This window comes from Artibeus jamaicensis, unplaced genomic scaffold (assembly GCF_021234435.1).
Source record: "Artibeus jamaicensis isolate MK-2021 breed Jamaican fruit bat unplaced genomic scaffold, CSHL_Jam_final contig_387, whole genome shotgun sequence".
NCBI lineage: Eukaryota > Metazoa > Chordata > Mammalia > Chiroptera > Phyllostomidae > Artibeus > Artibeus jamaicensis.
In genome coordinates this window covers 34,329,357-34,341,157 of record NW_026521812.1, presented here as the reverse complement: position 1 = coordinate 34,341,157, position 11,801 = coordinate 34,329,357, and positions in this window count along the sequence as shown.

Here is an 11,801-nt window from a genome sequence, read left to right as displayed (position 1 = left end):
AATCTTTGTTATGAAAAATTTGAAAACATAGAAATAGAACCCTATAATCAACACCCTTATCTATGTTACCATTACTCTCTTCAAATTGTATCAGTATTGAGGAACCCAGCTTCCCCATACAATCCCGCCAGGAGAAAATATGAGGGAATAAACTTAACAAAGAAAGTATGGAGCTATACACTGGAAATTATAAATTATTAATGAAGGAAATAAGTCAGACTGCTCTGCATTTTAATTAACTTTGTAACTGTTACTGAAATACTTTCCTATGCCTTGGCTACCTTATTTGTAAAATTGAATATTGATGACATTGTTCTTATCAGTGTGTGTGGGTACTGTTGGAAACACTTTTTAAAGTTTTATTCAAACAACTGTGGCACTAATATTTAAATCAATATAACTTCTGGGAAAACATTCACAAGACAATAACAGCCAATATTCAAGAAGGAAAGAAACTAAACTTGTATTTCTTTAATTAGTAATACAACAAGGGTTATAAAAATACTCATGGCACACAACTCAAGTGGGTGTGTTCCAGCACATTTCCCATAGACACTGGCAACTTGCATGCTCATTACCTCATCTCCTCCCACTACTATATGCCTTTTAAGGCCTCCTGCAAAACTGTTGTGCAAATTTGTTCTTGGTTATTAGTCAATTAACCTTTCTGTAAGAGAAGATGAAAATTTTTCAGTGATGATTAATCTTACTCCTCTGTACATATTATTTAGAATATTTTGCTTGTTACTATTATTTTTTAAATTCTCATTTTAAATGTATTATTAAGCCTTCTTTTTTTCAAATGACAAAAGCAAAGCTGGATGATCATTTAACAATGAAGCACCACCAGCTGGTCCTCCAGCCTGGTGAAAGTTACCATGTGTTCCCACTTCATCTTAACATAAACCTTAAATGTGAAAATAAAATTAACTTTCTGAACGTCTTTGGATATGAACCATAGCAAATAGCAACATTTTAATGCTATAACCAATCGTCAAGGACTTTCGGTGGGAAATGAAGGACATCAAGAAAAACTGATATAAATTAATTAGCTTAGCTCACTTATGTGACTTTCATTATCACTGTCTTCTGAAAGTGGTCATGCCATGCTTAAAATTTGAATGCATGCTTATTAAAGTTAAAAAAGATGAGTTCAACTATAAAGATACAGAAACAATAAAAAACTGCCTAGCTGATAATGAATAGTGTGCATTAAAAAGTATACTTTGGTCCTTTTAATGGTATGCCACACCTTTATTGCTTATCTTAGGACAATTCTGTTTTATATGGATCAGTGAATACTGTTTTTTAAAATTAATTCTAAAGTGTTGGTTCCCTTATTAACTTATAAATTACTTCACTGACTCACTTCTCACATACTCAGGAAAATTTTGGTTAATTTTAGATTTGACACTTTAAATCTTTAAGTGCTTCACCTACAGAATAAAAATATCCTATACTATAAAAATGCAATAAAATATTTAGGTAAGTTTTAGAAAATAATGAAATAAAATGTGTTAGACTCTATGAAGAATAATAAAAGCTCATTTTTTGCATTATTTAGTATTTTCATTCAGAGAATGAAGAGAGTTTTTTTGTGTGTGCTAAAGAGGAATTACAGCCACCAATTTGCTGGGAAGATTAAATAACCTAAGATCTGTGGAAAATGTGAAGTGCTAGGCAGAGAGAGGGTAACGTTCTGATCATTGCTCCCCCCTTCTAGTCCCTCCCTTCAGTAAACTGGAATGTCCTCTAAGCTTTGACCTAGGAAAGTGACCCCTTCCCATGACTGTTTCAGATTTATGTGACCTCTGCACTGCTCTGAGAAGTAAGAAAAAACAGTCTGGTCACTTTGTACGTAAGGCCACACTCGCTCTCATTTTCCCTCTCCTGTTTTGTTTCTCCAAGCCATTGGAAACTCGGGCAGCAAAGCGCAAAGCAGAAACAGGTGCTCCCTTCATTCTTCCTGCCCTTAGGAGGTAGGTCATGCTGCCTTTGAGGGTCCTCTGACAGGGGTGTGGGCGAACGAGCACAATTTTAACACCTAGCTGGCTCTTTGCACATAACTTTATAATATTTTATTTGATGAGAAAGAAATAGGAAATATTCTAGTACCTTGTGATAGCCTCTAGCTGAGAAAGAAGGCAAGAGGGCAGAAGATGATCTGGACTGGTATCATAGCAGAACACAAAACTGAAGGCTTCGATGGGAGGTGTGACCTCGGACAGGTGCTCTGAATGCTATGGAACACCGACTACCGTAAGTGGATAACTTAAATTGTCAGCACTCTTTAGTAATTAAATTATTCTTTGGATATTTCAAATGCTCTAGAATTTGTTTCTGAAAGATGAGACCATGAAAGTAGATAATTTTATCTTGCTAAATACCTTTAAGATGCAATTATTTTTAAACATTCACGTTTAAGTTGTTTGAAATTCAGAGCATCATTTTTTACTAATTAAGTTTATAAAATCTGACTATATTTTTTAACCATTGCTAAAGGCCTTTCCAGGGCCCTGTCACTAAATCTTCGCCCTCATCATTCCAAGCACCACTTGACAATTTTTCACTTGACACAAGTTCCCTGTGTGTAATCTGGCCCTGCCCAGGTTAGATCCTGCATTCATGCCTTGGTTTTTCTTGTTGTTGTTGTTGTTTGTTTTCCTCTTGTACTTTCCCAAAACAACTGAACTTGGAAGCTTAGTTTTCATGATTGAGTCTATGCTTTGCTCTTTTTGCTAAGCCATTGTTGTGATAACATTGCTCCAACTACTCTAAGACTTTTAATACTAGCACTCCAAATTCTGCCTTACCACCAACCTTTTACAATAATAACACTGACAATTATATAACACCGCTCTGAGTCATAATCATTACTACATGTTCTGAGGCTGGGACAGTTAAGAAACTAAAGCACAGAGTAATTAAATTATATTTCCAAAAATCACAGAACTGAGCATTAAGAAGAGCTTGGATTTGAATTTAGGTAGTCAAGGTCTCCAATCCATGGGGGAGACCACTCTGTGAATTGCCCAGTTCCCCTTGATTCATCATGTAACTTACTTCTAAACTCTTCATTTCCAAACCTCTCTGTTCATAGTTCCACTGGAATATCTATCTACCCATGATCTTTTCCAGAACTCTCTGACCTTCCTCTAGCTATGCTGTCAGTGGATATATGAGAGGCAAGTCAATTTCCTTATTTTAATTTGGTTTAGAAAGGGTTCTGTGAAATTATATATATAATTCCCTTGTGTTCAGTGAACTTGTTAGTGATAGAAGTTGGGAAGGAAAAGATGCCAGAGATTAAATTATCAGAAACAATGTTTTCTTTTTTGAACAGTACTACTTATACAATAAGACCACAGGACAATTATACTCCACTTTTTTTCCTCACCAAAATTCAATGTTAAAGTCCGTATTTTTAATAATATCCAAAAAGGCTTATGAAAGATGTTGATTTTTATAAGTAAGATCATTAGGCAAGTATGGAATTGGTTATAAATTGCTTGAACTTCTTACTTGTTTGGAGATGGCTCCATGTAACAGAGTAGAAAACAGTGGACCAAAATGTTCTTTCTACCTGGGGAAGTAAATGGGTGATTCAGAGTCAGGTGAGTCTTATAAGTATAATTATTTTAATTGACCAAGGTGGTAAAGGACATTGCAGGCCAAAACAGGTATAAGTGTACTAACAATTGAGTTAATTTTAGGGATCACTCATTATGTCAATTATTCATTTTAAGTATACAAGATCTCAGACCCTTTCTAGGTCCTTCATGATCACAAATCATAATCACAAATCATGTTTAGAATAATCACAAATTATTTAAATGAAGATATTATATCGCTATTTCACATATTGACATAAGTGAATTCAGAGAGGAGTGACACTCTTTTTAGAAATTATATACTTAGTGGTGGTTAGTCTGAGATTCAAATCTACAAATATTTATCTCCTAAGGCAATACACATTTCTCTAATCCAGAGAATACCTTGTGGTCTATGCCGAAGTGAGCCAAAATTAAGAGAGATGTTGATAGGGCTAAAGAATTAGACAGGGATCAGATTATGGAGTAAAAATAACACACAACAAAATTCTTCCAGTTTTGTAGAGGAAGATTAGAAAAGATACAGCTGGTTATTAGGATACTGAAATAGCTCAATCAATGGGTGGCTTAATAGCAACTAGAGTGACATTGAAGAAAGATAGAAGTGTCAGAAAGTAAAATCCAGAGGATTTAAACATCAATATGTCTTGTTGATTTTAATTCCCTAATTTGAGAATTAGGGAATTGTTTGGCTGTTGCAGTGGAAGAAGGGTAAGTGTTAGAAAATGAGTTCAGTGTAGAGACGTTTTCATTAGAGATGATAGGTTTGGAGTGAAAGCAAGAATGAGAGAGCATGATAGATAAAGAGACAGATGATAGATCAGATATAGATAGATGATAGATAGATGATAGAACAGTGAGAGAGAGAAAGAGAAAGAGAGTGAGCTTGAGATGTAAAGATTTCACCCTATTCCTTGACTTGTGGTTACTGAGCCCGCTCACCAATATCTGTTCCACAGAAGCAGTTAAAGTGGCCAGGCTAAAGTATACACTTTCTACCCTGTTCTGACCTGCACCCCTTGCCAACCTGCTGATCTTTTGACACCAGCAGACAAAATGGATTTAAGTAGCTCGTTAACTGACTACAAAATGAATACAGTTATACAATGCAATAATCTCATTCTGAATTTTTTCTATGAACACAAAGAATAACAGTCACCATTTATTTAATGTTTATCATCTTCAGACAGAATATTACAAGATTCTAACACATTATCTTATTGATTCCTATAAGACCCCATGAGGTCAGTTATATTATTATTCTTGCTTTGTAAATAAGAAATTGAAGCTTAAACAAGTTTAAGCCAATACCATAAACCAGAAATTAATAGAACTATTCTTCAAATCCAGCTGTTTGATTTCAAAGCCCAGGTGTTTAATATTATCCTAAAGTGCTTCTACAAATTCATCCTGAATCCAGTTGGATAATGCAAGATCACATCCACATCATCTATATTTTGATCAAATTCAAACTTTACAGAATTTCAGAACTTTTATGTGGGGCTTGTGCAAGAAGTTTAGCTTAGCTATTTCCCATTACTGTCTGAAACATGTCGATGCTGTAACTCCAAATGCACTCCAAATTCCATCAATCCCTGTTCTGCTCTTGAGCAGACCATGTTCTTTCACAAGCCCTTATCTTTGTTCAGGTGAAATATGGAGGTCTTCACATCCAACACCACTTGTTTTAAATGCCATCTCCTTGATGAAGAATTTCCTACACTTTTACCTACAAAGATTGTTTGATTCTACTTCTTTGCAGATATAGCATTTTGTATAAAACTTTGTTATCATATTCGCTTCATTGTTTTAAGATTTTATTTATTTATTTATTTTTAGAGAGAGGGGAAGGAAAGGGAAGGAGAAAGAGAGAGAATGAAACATCAATGTGTGGTTGCCTCTCATGCCCCCCCCCTACTGGGGACCTGGCCTGCAATCCAGGCATGTGCCCTGAGTGGGAATAGAACCAGTGACACTTTGGTTCCCAGGCCTATGCTCAATCCACTGAGCTGCACCAGCCAGGGCAATATTCACTTCATTTTTATTTGTGCTTTCATGTCCAAATCTTTCTCATGCACATTCCAGGAATCTTCACTTTATTCATTTCTGTGCTCAATTCAGGTACAGTGTCAGTCATTATGTTGTCAGTGAATCACAATTGCAGATGAAAAAGTTAAAGATGTTCTATTTGCTAAGAAATTGTGGGATTTATTTCTAATTTCTCTCCATTCATCTCTGAAATGGCAGTCACACCCACCTTGTGCGTGAGGAGGGTGAAACACACTGGTGGAAGCAGCTTCTAGAGCAGGTTGGAACAGGGCTCTGGACAGTGTGGTGAAAGGAAAGGTGTTCATATTGCTATCCTGCTCTTCATCAGTTGATCTTTGTCATTGCACATGTAGTGAAGGACTATCTTAGTTCTCTTGAAAGAATTTTCTAATAGAAGATTAAAATGGCTTGAAAGTACTTGAGTATTTTGAGAGGAAGGATTACTATCTGATAGAGAAAAAATAGATGAGAGTATAGATAGGAGAGATCAGAAGTACAGTGAGATTACCTTTGTCTTCTATTTAAAATAATGCAGTCACTGTCAACAATAGAGAATAATAACTTCAAAGATTTTGCAGTGCTCCCTCCGATTCTGACATACTTTGACAAACATTATGTTCTTAATTATTTGCCAGAGAGTAAAACATTAAGCACTGCTTTGGGATCAAATATTGAAGATAATAAAAAAAGAAGAAGGAAATTAACATTTAAAGTGCTTTTAAATAGCATATAAGTCCCTTCTTTAGGGGGAAATCATTATAGGACATACACGCACACATACTCTCAATGTTTTAAAGTATTAAATAATTTAAGACAACAAAAACTAAATAATATAAATTATGCAAAAATGATTGTAGATAAATTATTCAGTCAGACGCCATTAAAGAGTAAAATGGGATTAACATAAATTAAGAAAAAATTGGTTTGCAATAGCAATGCTAAAAAGTGAGTCATAAGTTACAAAATACTAACTGTATTTGGAATATTTGTATTATCTATTCAGACCAAGAGAATTTGCACAAATCAGAGATGTTTTTATAACTTAGTATTTTGAAAGGCAAAAGGAGAATGTCATGACGAGGCAAAGTTAGTCCTACAAAACGGAAGGTTTGGTTAGGCTGCAGCCTATGGGTGTGACTAGAGAGGCACTGACTCCTCAGACTAAGTGAAATATTTACTTGCTTTCCTGTTTGAAAAAGTTTATAATGAAAAATGATCAGCCTATGCACATTCTGCCTGCAAGTTATCACTTAATTCTTCTCCATGAATAGGTAACAAGTTCACATTTAACTAGTTAACACCTTGTGGCCAAAGCAAACAAAATAAAAATATGAAGTAGAATTTTCCTTTAAAAAATCCATGGAGAGAATTGTAGAATACAGGAGCTACATAAAAGTAGTAGAATTAGGATGTAGGATGTGGTAATAGGGCCCTGAAGGATGTTTGTAATCAATATCAATAAAGATTAATCTCCTACCCATAAGAGGTGTTGGTACCCCCTGAAACAAGCATAATTGGTCAGTCTTGGTGAAAGCTGACCAGTTCTTAAAGATGATGGTGAAATTCACATAAATTATCCCGAAAGCAGTTTCCATGGGGCCTTGTGATTCTAGATGATCCTCAAGGGATACACACACACACACACACACACACACACACACATACATATGTACATACATATATAATATATAAGAATATATACATCTATATATCTATATAGGGATATATAGATAAATGTGTATGTAGATATATATAGGGGTATCTATATAGATATATATAGATATATCTGTATCTATATAGATAATATACATATATGTATGCATGTCTTATATGTCTTATATATCTTATACCTTATATTACATACTATATATATATATATATTGTGTGTGTGTGTGTGTATATATATATATATATATATATATATATATATATATATATCTTATTGAACAAAATGGACTCCCCCTGAGGATGACCTAAGTTTTTTAAGCTCAAAGCTGATGCTAACAAAGCTATTAAGTCTGTGATAAATGAAAAAAAGAGATGTAGGAAAAATATCTGAACAATTATTATTTCATTATTACTTTAAAATTATTCTATCAACACTAAGAAAGTTCAAATGATTCCAAGAAGTGAGTTACTGACCTATTATATTCCCTACAAAACTAGGATATTTCTACATGAGCTGGAAACAAACATCTTTTCCTTTAGTTAAAGCGGTGTTAAACATTTCCCCTTAGGAATTTTAGCACCAGTAGAACATGTTTTTTAAATTAACTTTTTCATTAAATGCTTGTTTCCCTTGAAAAGAGAGCAGCTGTTAGTGCTGGCAGACTCCCCCCTCAAACTATGAGTGCGAATCAGAAACAATTTGTTTTGTGAATAATCTACAGTATGATGATTTGTCTACAAATATGTCACTGCCTGTTTACCTCAGTATGTGTCAGTTGGATTTAGCCCCTTATTTTCAGAGAAAAGAGTAAGGAAATCTTGACAGCATCCCTGCCTGCAGGTCTGGCACTAAAGCCTCTCCCTCAATGTCCTGTCGCCACTAAGAACCACAGGGAAGGAGAAGCCACACACTGTGCAGTGCGGGCTTCCCAGGACCAGGCCAGCTACAAAATTAGAGACCTGGGCTCTCACTGAGAGAGTAGAGAGCTGTTCACACACAGGAAGATCTGTCTGTACAGCACTTTGATTAAGTCTAGGAAGAACCTTAATAGACTGCCATTTACTAGAAACGAACCTTTTACAGACGAGTGTTGGGGGCATGGGGTTTGATATATTTCTTCTGCCAGCTCCCTCTATGCTGATCAGCTGATGCTGGCATTAAAAGAAGATCAAATAAAAGGCTTATTCAGCATTTACCAGATTTCCAGGAAGGAAAAAAAAACAAATGTCAGCTTTAGCTACTTATATATAAGTATATTCTTCTATATGTCAGCTTATATCACCCTGTGGGATGTATGATTCACCTTGTGTACTTAGTATTGTAATGAGCAAAGCTCCTTCCCATCATTAGGCACAGTTTTCTCCTTTGACACAGGCACTTGCACTATATTCACAAAATTGAACTGAGCAGGTGAACTCAAGAACTTCATTAGATTATTTCTATGGTTTGTGGGTTACTCAGAAAGGTCCTAACATTATTTTGTGACATGTGATAAATGTTCCCTTTCGTAGAATTCAGCAGCAGCACTAGTGTTCTGATAATTAAATTACTAATCTCTATTCCTTTTCCGAATGTTTGGGGGTTTTTTATGTTATTTTTTTTTCAAAACCAAGATGAAGAAAGGAAATGGCAAACTCAATACACAGGTGATTTAAAGTGCCAAACATGTTTCCATTCGCTACATGAATATATATTACAGATGCTTATTTATTAATGGCTCTGGATGTGTTTGGAAAATAAATTTCAAGATCAAGGGCAGTCCAAAGATATTTATCTCAAGCCTCAATTATGCAAGAAGCTAAAACCTGAGCAAAAATGCAAATGTTACTTATTTGACACTGAGACCATTTAAATACATATTATGTAAATTGGAACAGGGGCTCAAGAAGTCAGTACTACTTCTTCTTTAAAATGTAGTTGCAAAACTTCAAGTGTTACATTACACACAGAATTCTTCATGAGAAACAAGTCTTGCCTACCTAGCTGGACTGGTTTCTGCTCAAATACCATTGGAGTAGGAAAATAATAATGTAAAGAGACCCAAATTTTGTGGAGCATAGAGTATTCCTTTATCCCAACTTAAAACAAAATGTGCTGTGTAGAGACAGTAAAAACTTCTTTATTTCCTATATGTTATAAAATATCTATTGAAGATATAAGATACTGATAGATAAATAATTACAAATTAAATAATATTATGAGACAACATTTGAACAAAAATGATTCCCTCTCAATTTTTCTGTGATAGGAAAAGAGAAATACATAAAGTAACTAAAGTATATAGTAAACTTTTAGAAAAATTAAGCACAATGTGAGGTAGAGGGAAACATAAAACTCCATATAGGAGGGGGAGAGACAGGTGGATAAAGATGATGGGTTGAATAAACCCATTAATTTTTTGCTTTCAACTGACAAGAGAAAATAACTTTCAGAGTCATAAACTTACATGGAAAAAGAAAATGTATAGATAAAACAACTAGCTTTTCTGAATCTGGAATGGCAATAGATGTGGTGACTGACACAGAATATACAAGACAGCTGAATTTTCAACTGGCCTGGGGAAAGTGAAATACGCAGTTTATGCAACAGAACCACGGAAAGATGTAGAGATAGGTAGCACTGGATGCTTCTTCAAGTGGGAAAAGAGGTGGAGAGAAAACAGGAGAATTGTATGAAAGGTTGTTGAAGAAGCAGTTAGAAGCCCCCTAATCTCCCCATTACAGGTCTGTGAATGCTGCACTGAAGACCAAATGCCGGGCCCTTTGGTGAATGACTTGTGACTCTGCTGCTGTGAGTGCTGCTTCAGACAGAATGGTGTCAGGGATTTCCTTAGTTTACAGAAGGCCATTTTATTCAAGGTCTCACTTCTACTCTGGGTGGCCCACTCTAATGGCTAATCCATGCAGGCTGATAAAGGTCTAACTCTTTAAGCCAAAGTAAGGGTAATTCAGAAGGGCTGCTCTAGTTCCAGAGCTCTCTGTGGAGATAGCTGAGTATTCACTGGGACTATATCACAGTTCAACTTTTCCTTCTGCACAAATATCATTTCTTTCCCTCCTCTCTGTAGATACAGAAACCAAGGGATTGCCTGAAGAAACCTCCAGCACAATAATTCAATTTCAGAGCTTCTTTTCCAAAAACCTGACCTGCAATAATGGTTCTTCCTAATCCCCCAAGAAGACTGGTGACATATTCGTATCAGTCTGTAAAGCAAAGAGTCTTTCCTAGAAAGGGGAACAGTAGGGAGAGTTCAGGGCAGGAATTCTACACTTAAAGAAGTCAAATAAATGCACGTTTATACACCAGGCAGAGATGCAAACCTTTGCCCTTCACAGATTGTCTAGGGTATTTAGATAAAGCCTTCACTGTAGAATCTGAGCAGCCTAAGAGGAAAGACATTATATATATATACATACACACACATGCACACATTTAGGTAAAATGATACAACCAGTTGACCTTACAGTAAAACCTACAGTGAGCCCCATGACAGCAAAGAGCTTATAATAAGCTGTTCTGATGCTTTAGAAAAAAATGTGAGATAAATATGAGGTAGAAAAGACTTGAGGCCACCTCTCTGAAAATATATTTAAAAGGCAAAGATAGGGAAAATAAGAGATATTATAAGAAATACGGAGAAAAACTCTAGAAGGTCCAACATACAAATTCATGAAGTTCTCAAAAAAAAATAGAGCTGTAAAAAATGTAGAAAGAGGAAATTACCAATAAAATATTCAAGAAAAATTTTGTTTCCATATTAGAAGAACCAACAAAGTGTCTTGCAAAATATGTGAAAATGGACCCAAGCCAACTGATCTTATTATAAAAGAAAAATAATTCTACAAAAAAAATAATACACTGTCCTTAAAATGGGCTGCAGTAGAATGTACAAAGAGGTCTTTGAACTCTCAGTTTCCACCTTGGAAACCTAGATAGTGGCACAATGAAAATGTTAATGTCACTAAGATACAATTGGCAAAATTCAGCTAGACAAAGACCAGTTCCTTCAATAAATCAATGCTAGGATGATGGGAATAGCAAGACAATTGTTGAAAACAATTTCAATTTCTAGATATTGAAATCTACACTGTGTCAGTCTTCTTTGCTTGGATCTTTATTCTCACAAGCCAACTTACAAGAATAGAGATAATTGGGGAAGACTAAACATGACCTATTAGATATATTAAGCATATTTAACATATTGATTGTGTCAGTTATTGTGGTTCTTGTTAAAAAATAGCTCTTATCTACAATAGTATAGCTATATACAGAAATATTTATAATCAGTATCCTATTTTTGGGAATTTGCTTTAAAATTGTCCTGTCCTTTCCCTCCTCTCTTGACAAAAAAAGTACAAAGTAGTGTGAGTAAATGAAATAAGTTTGGCTGAAAGTCTATGGGCTCTAAAGCTGAGTGATGGGCAGAGAGGGCTCGGGCTATCATCCTTCCCTTTTTTATGTCCTTAAAATAT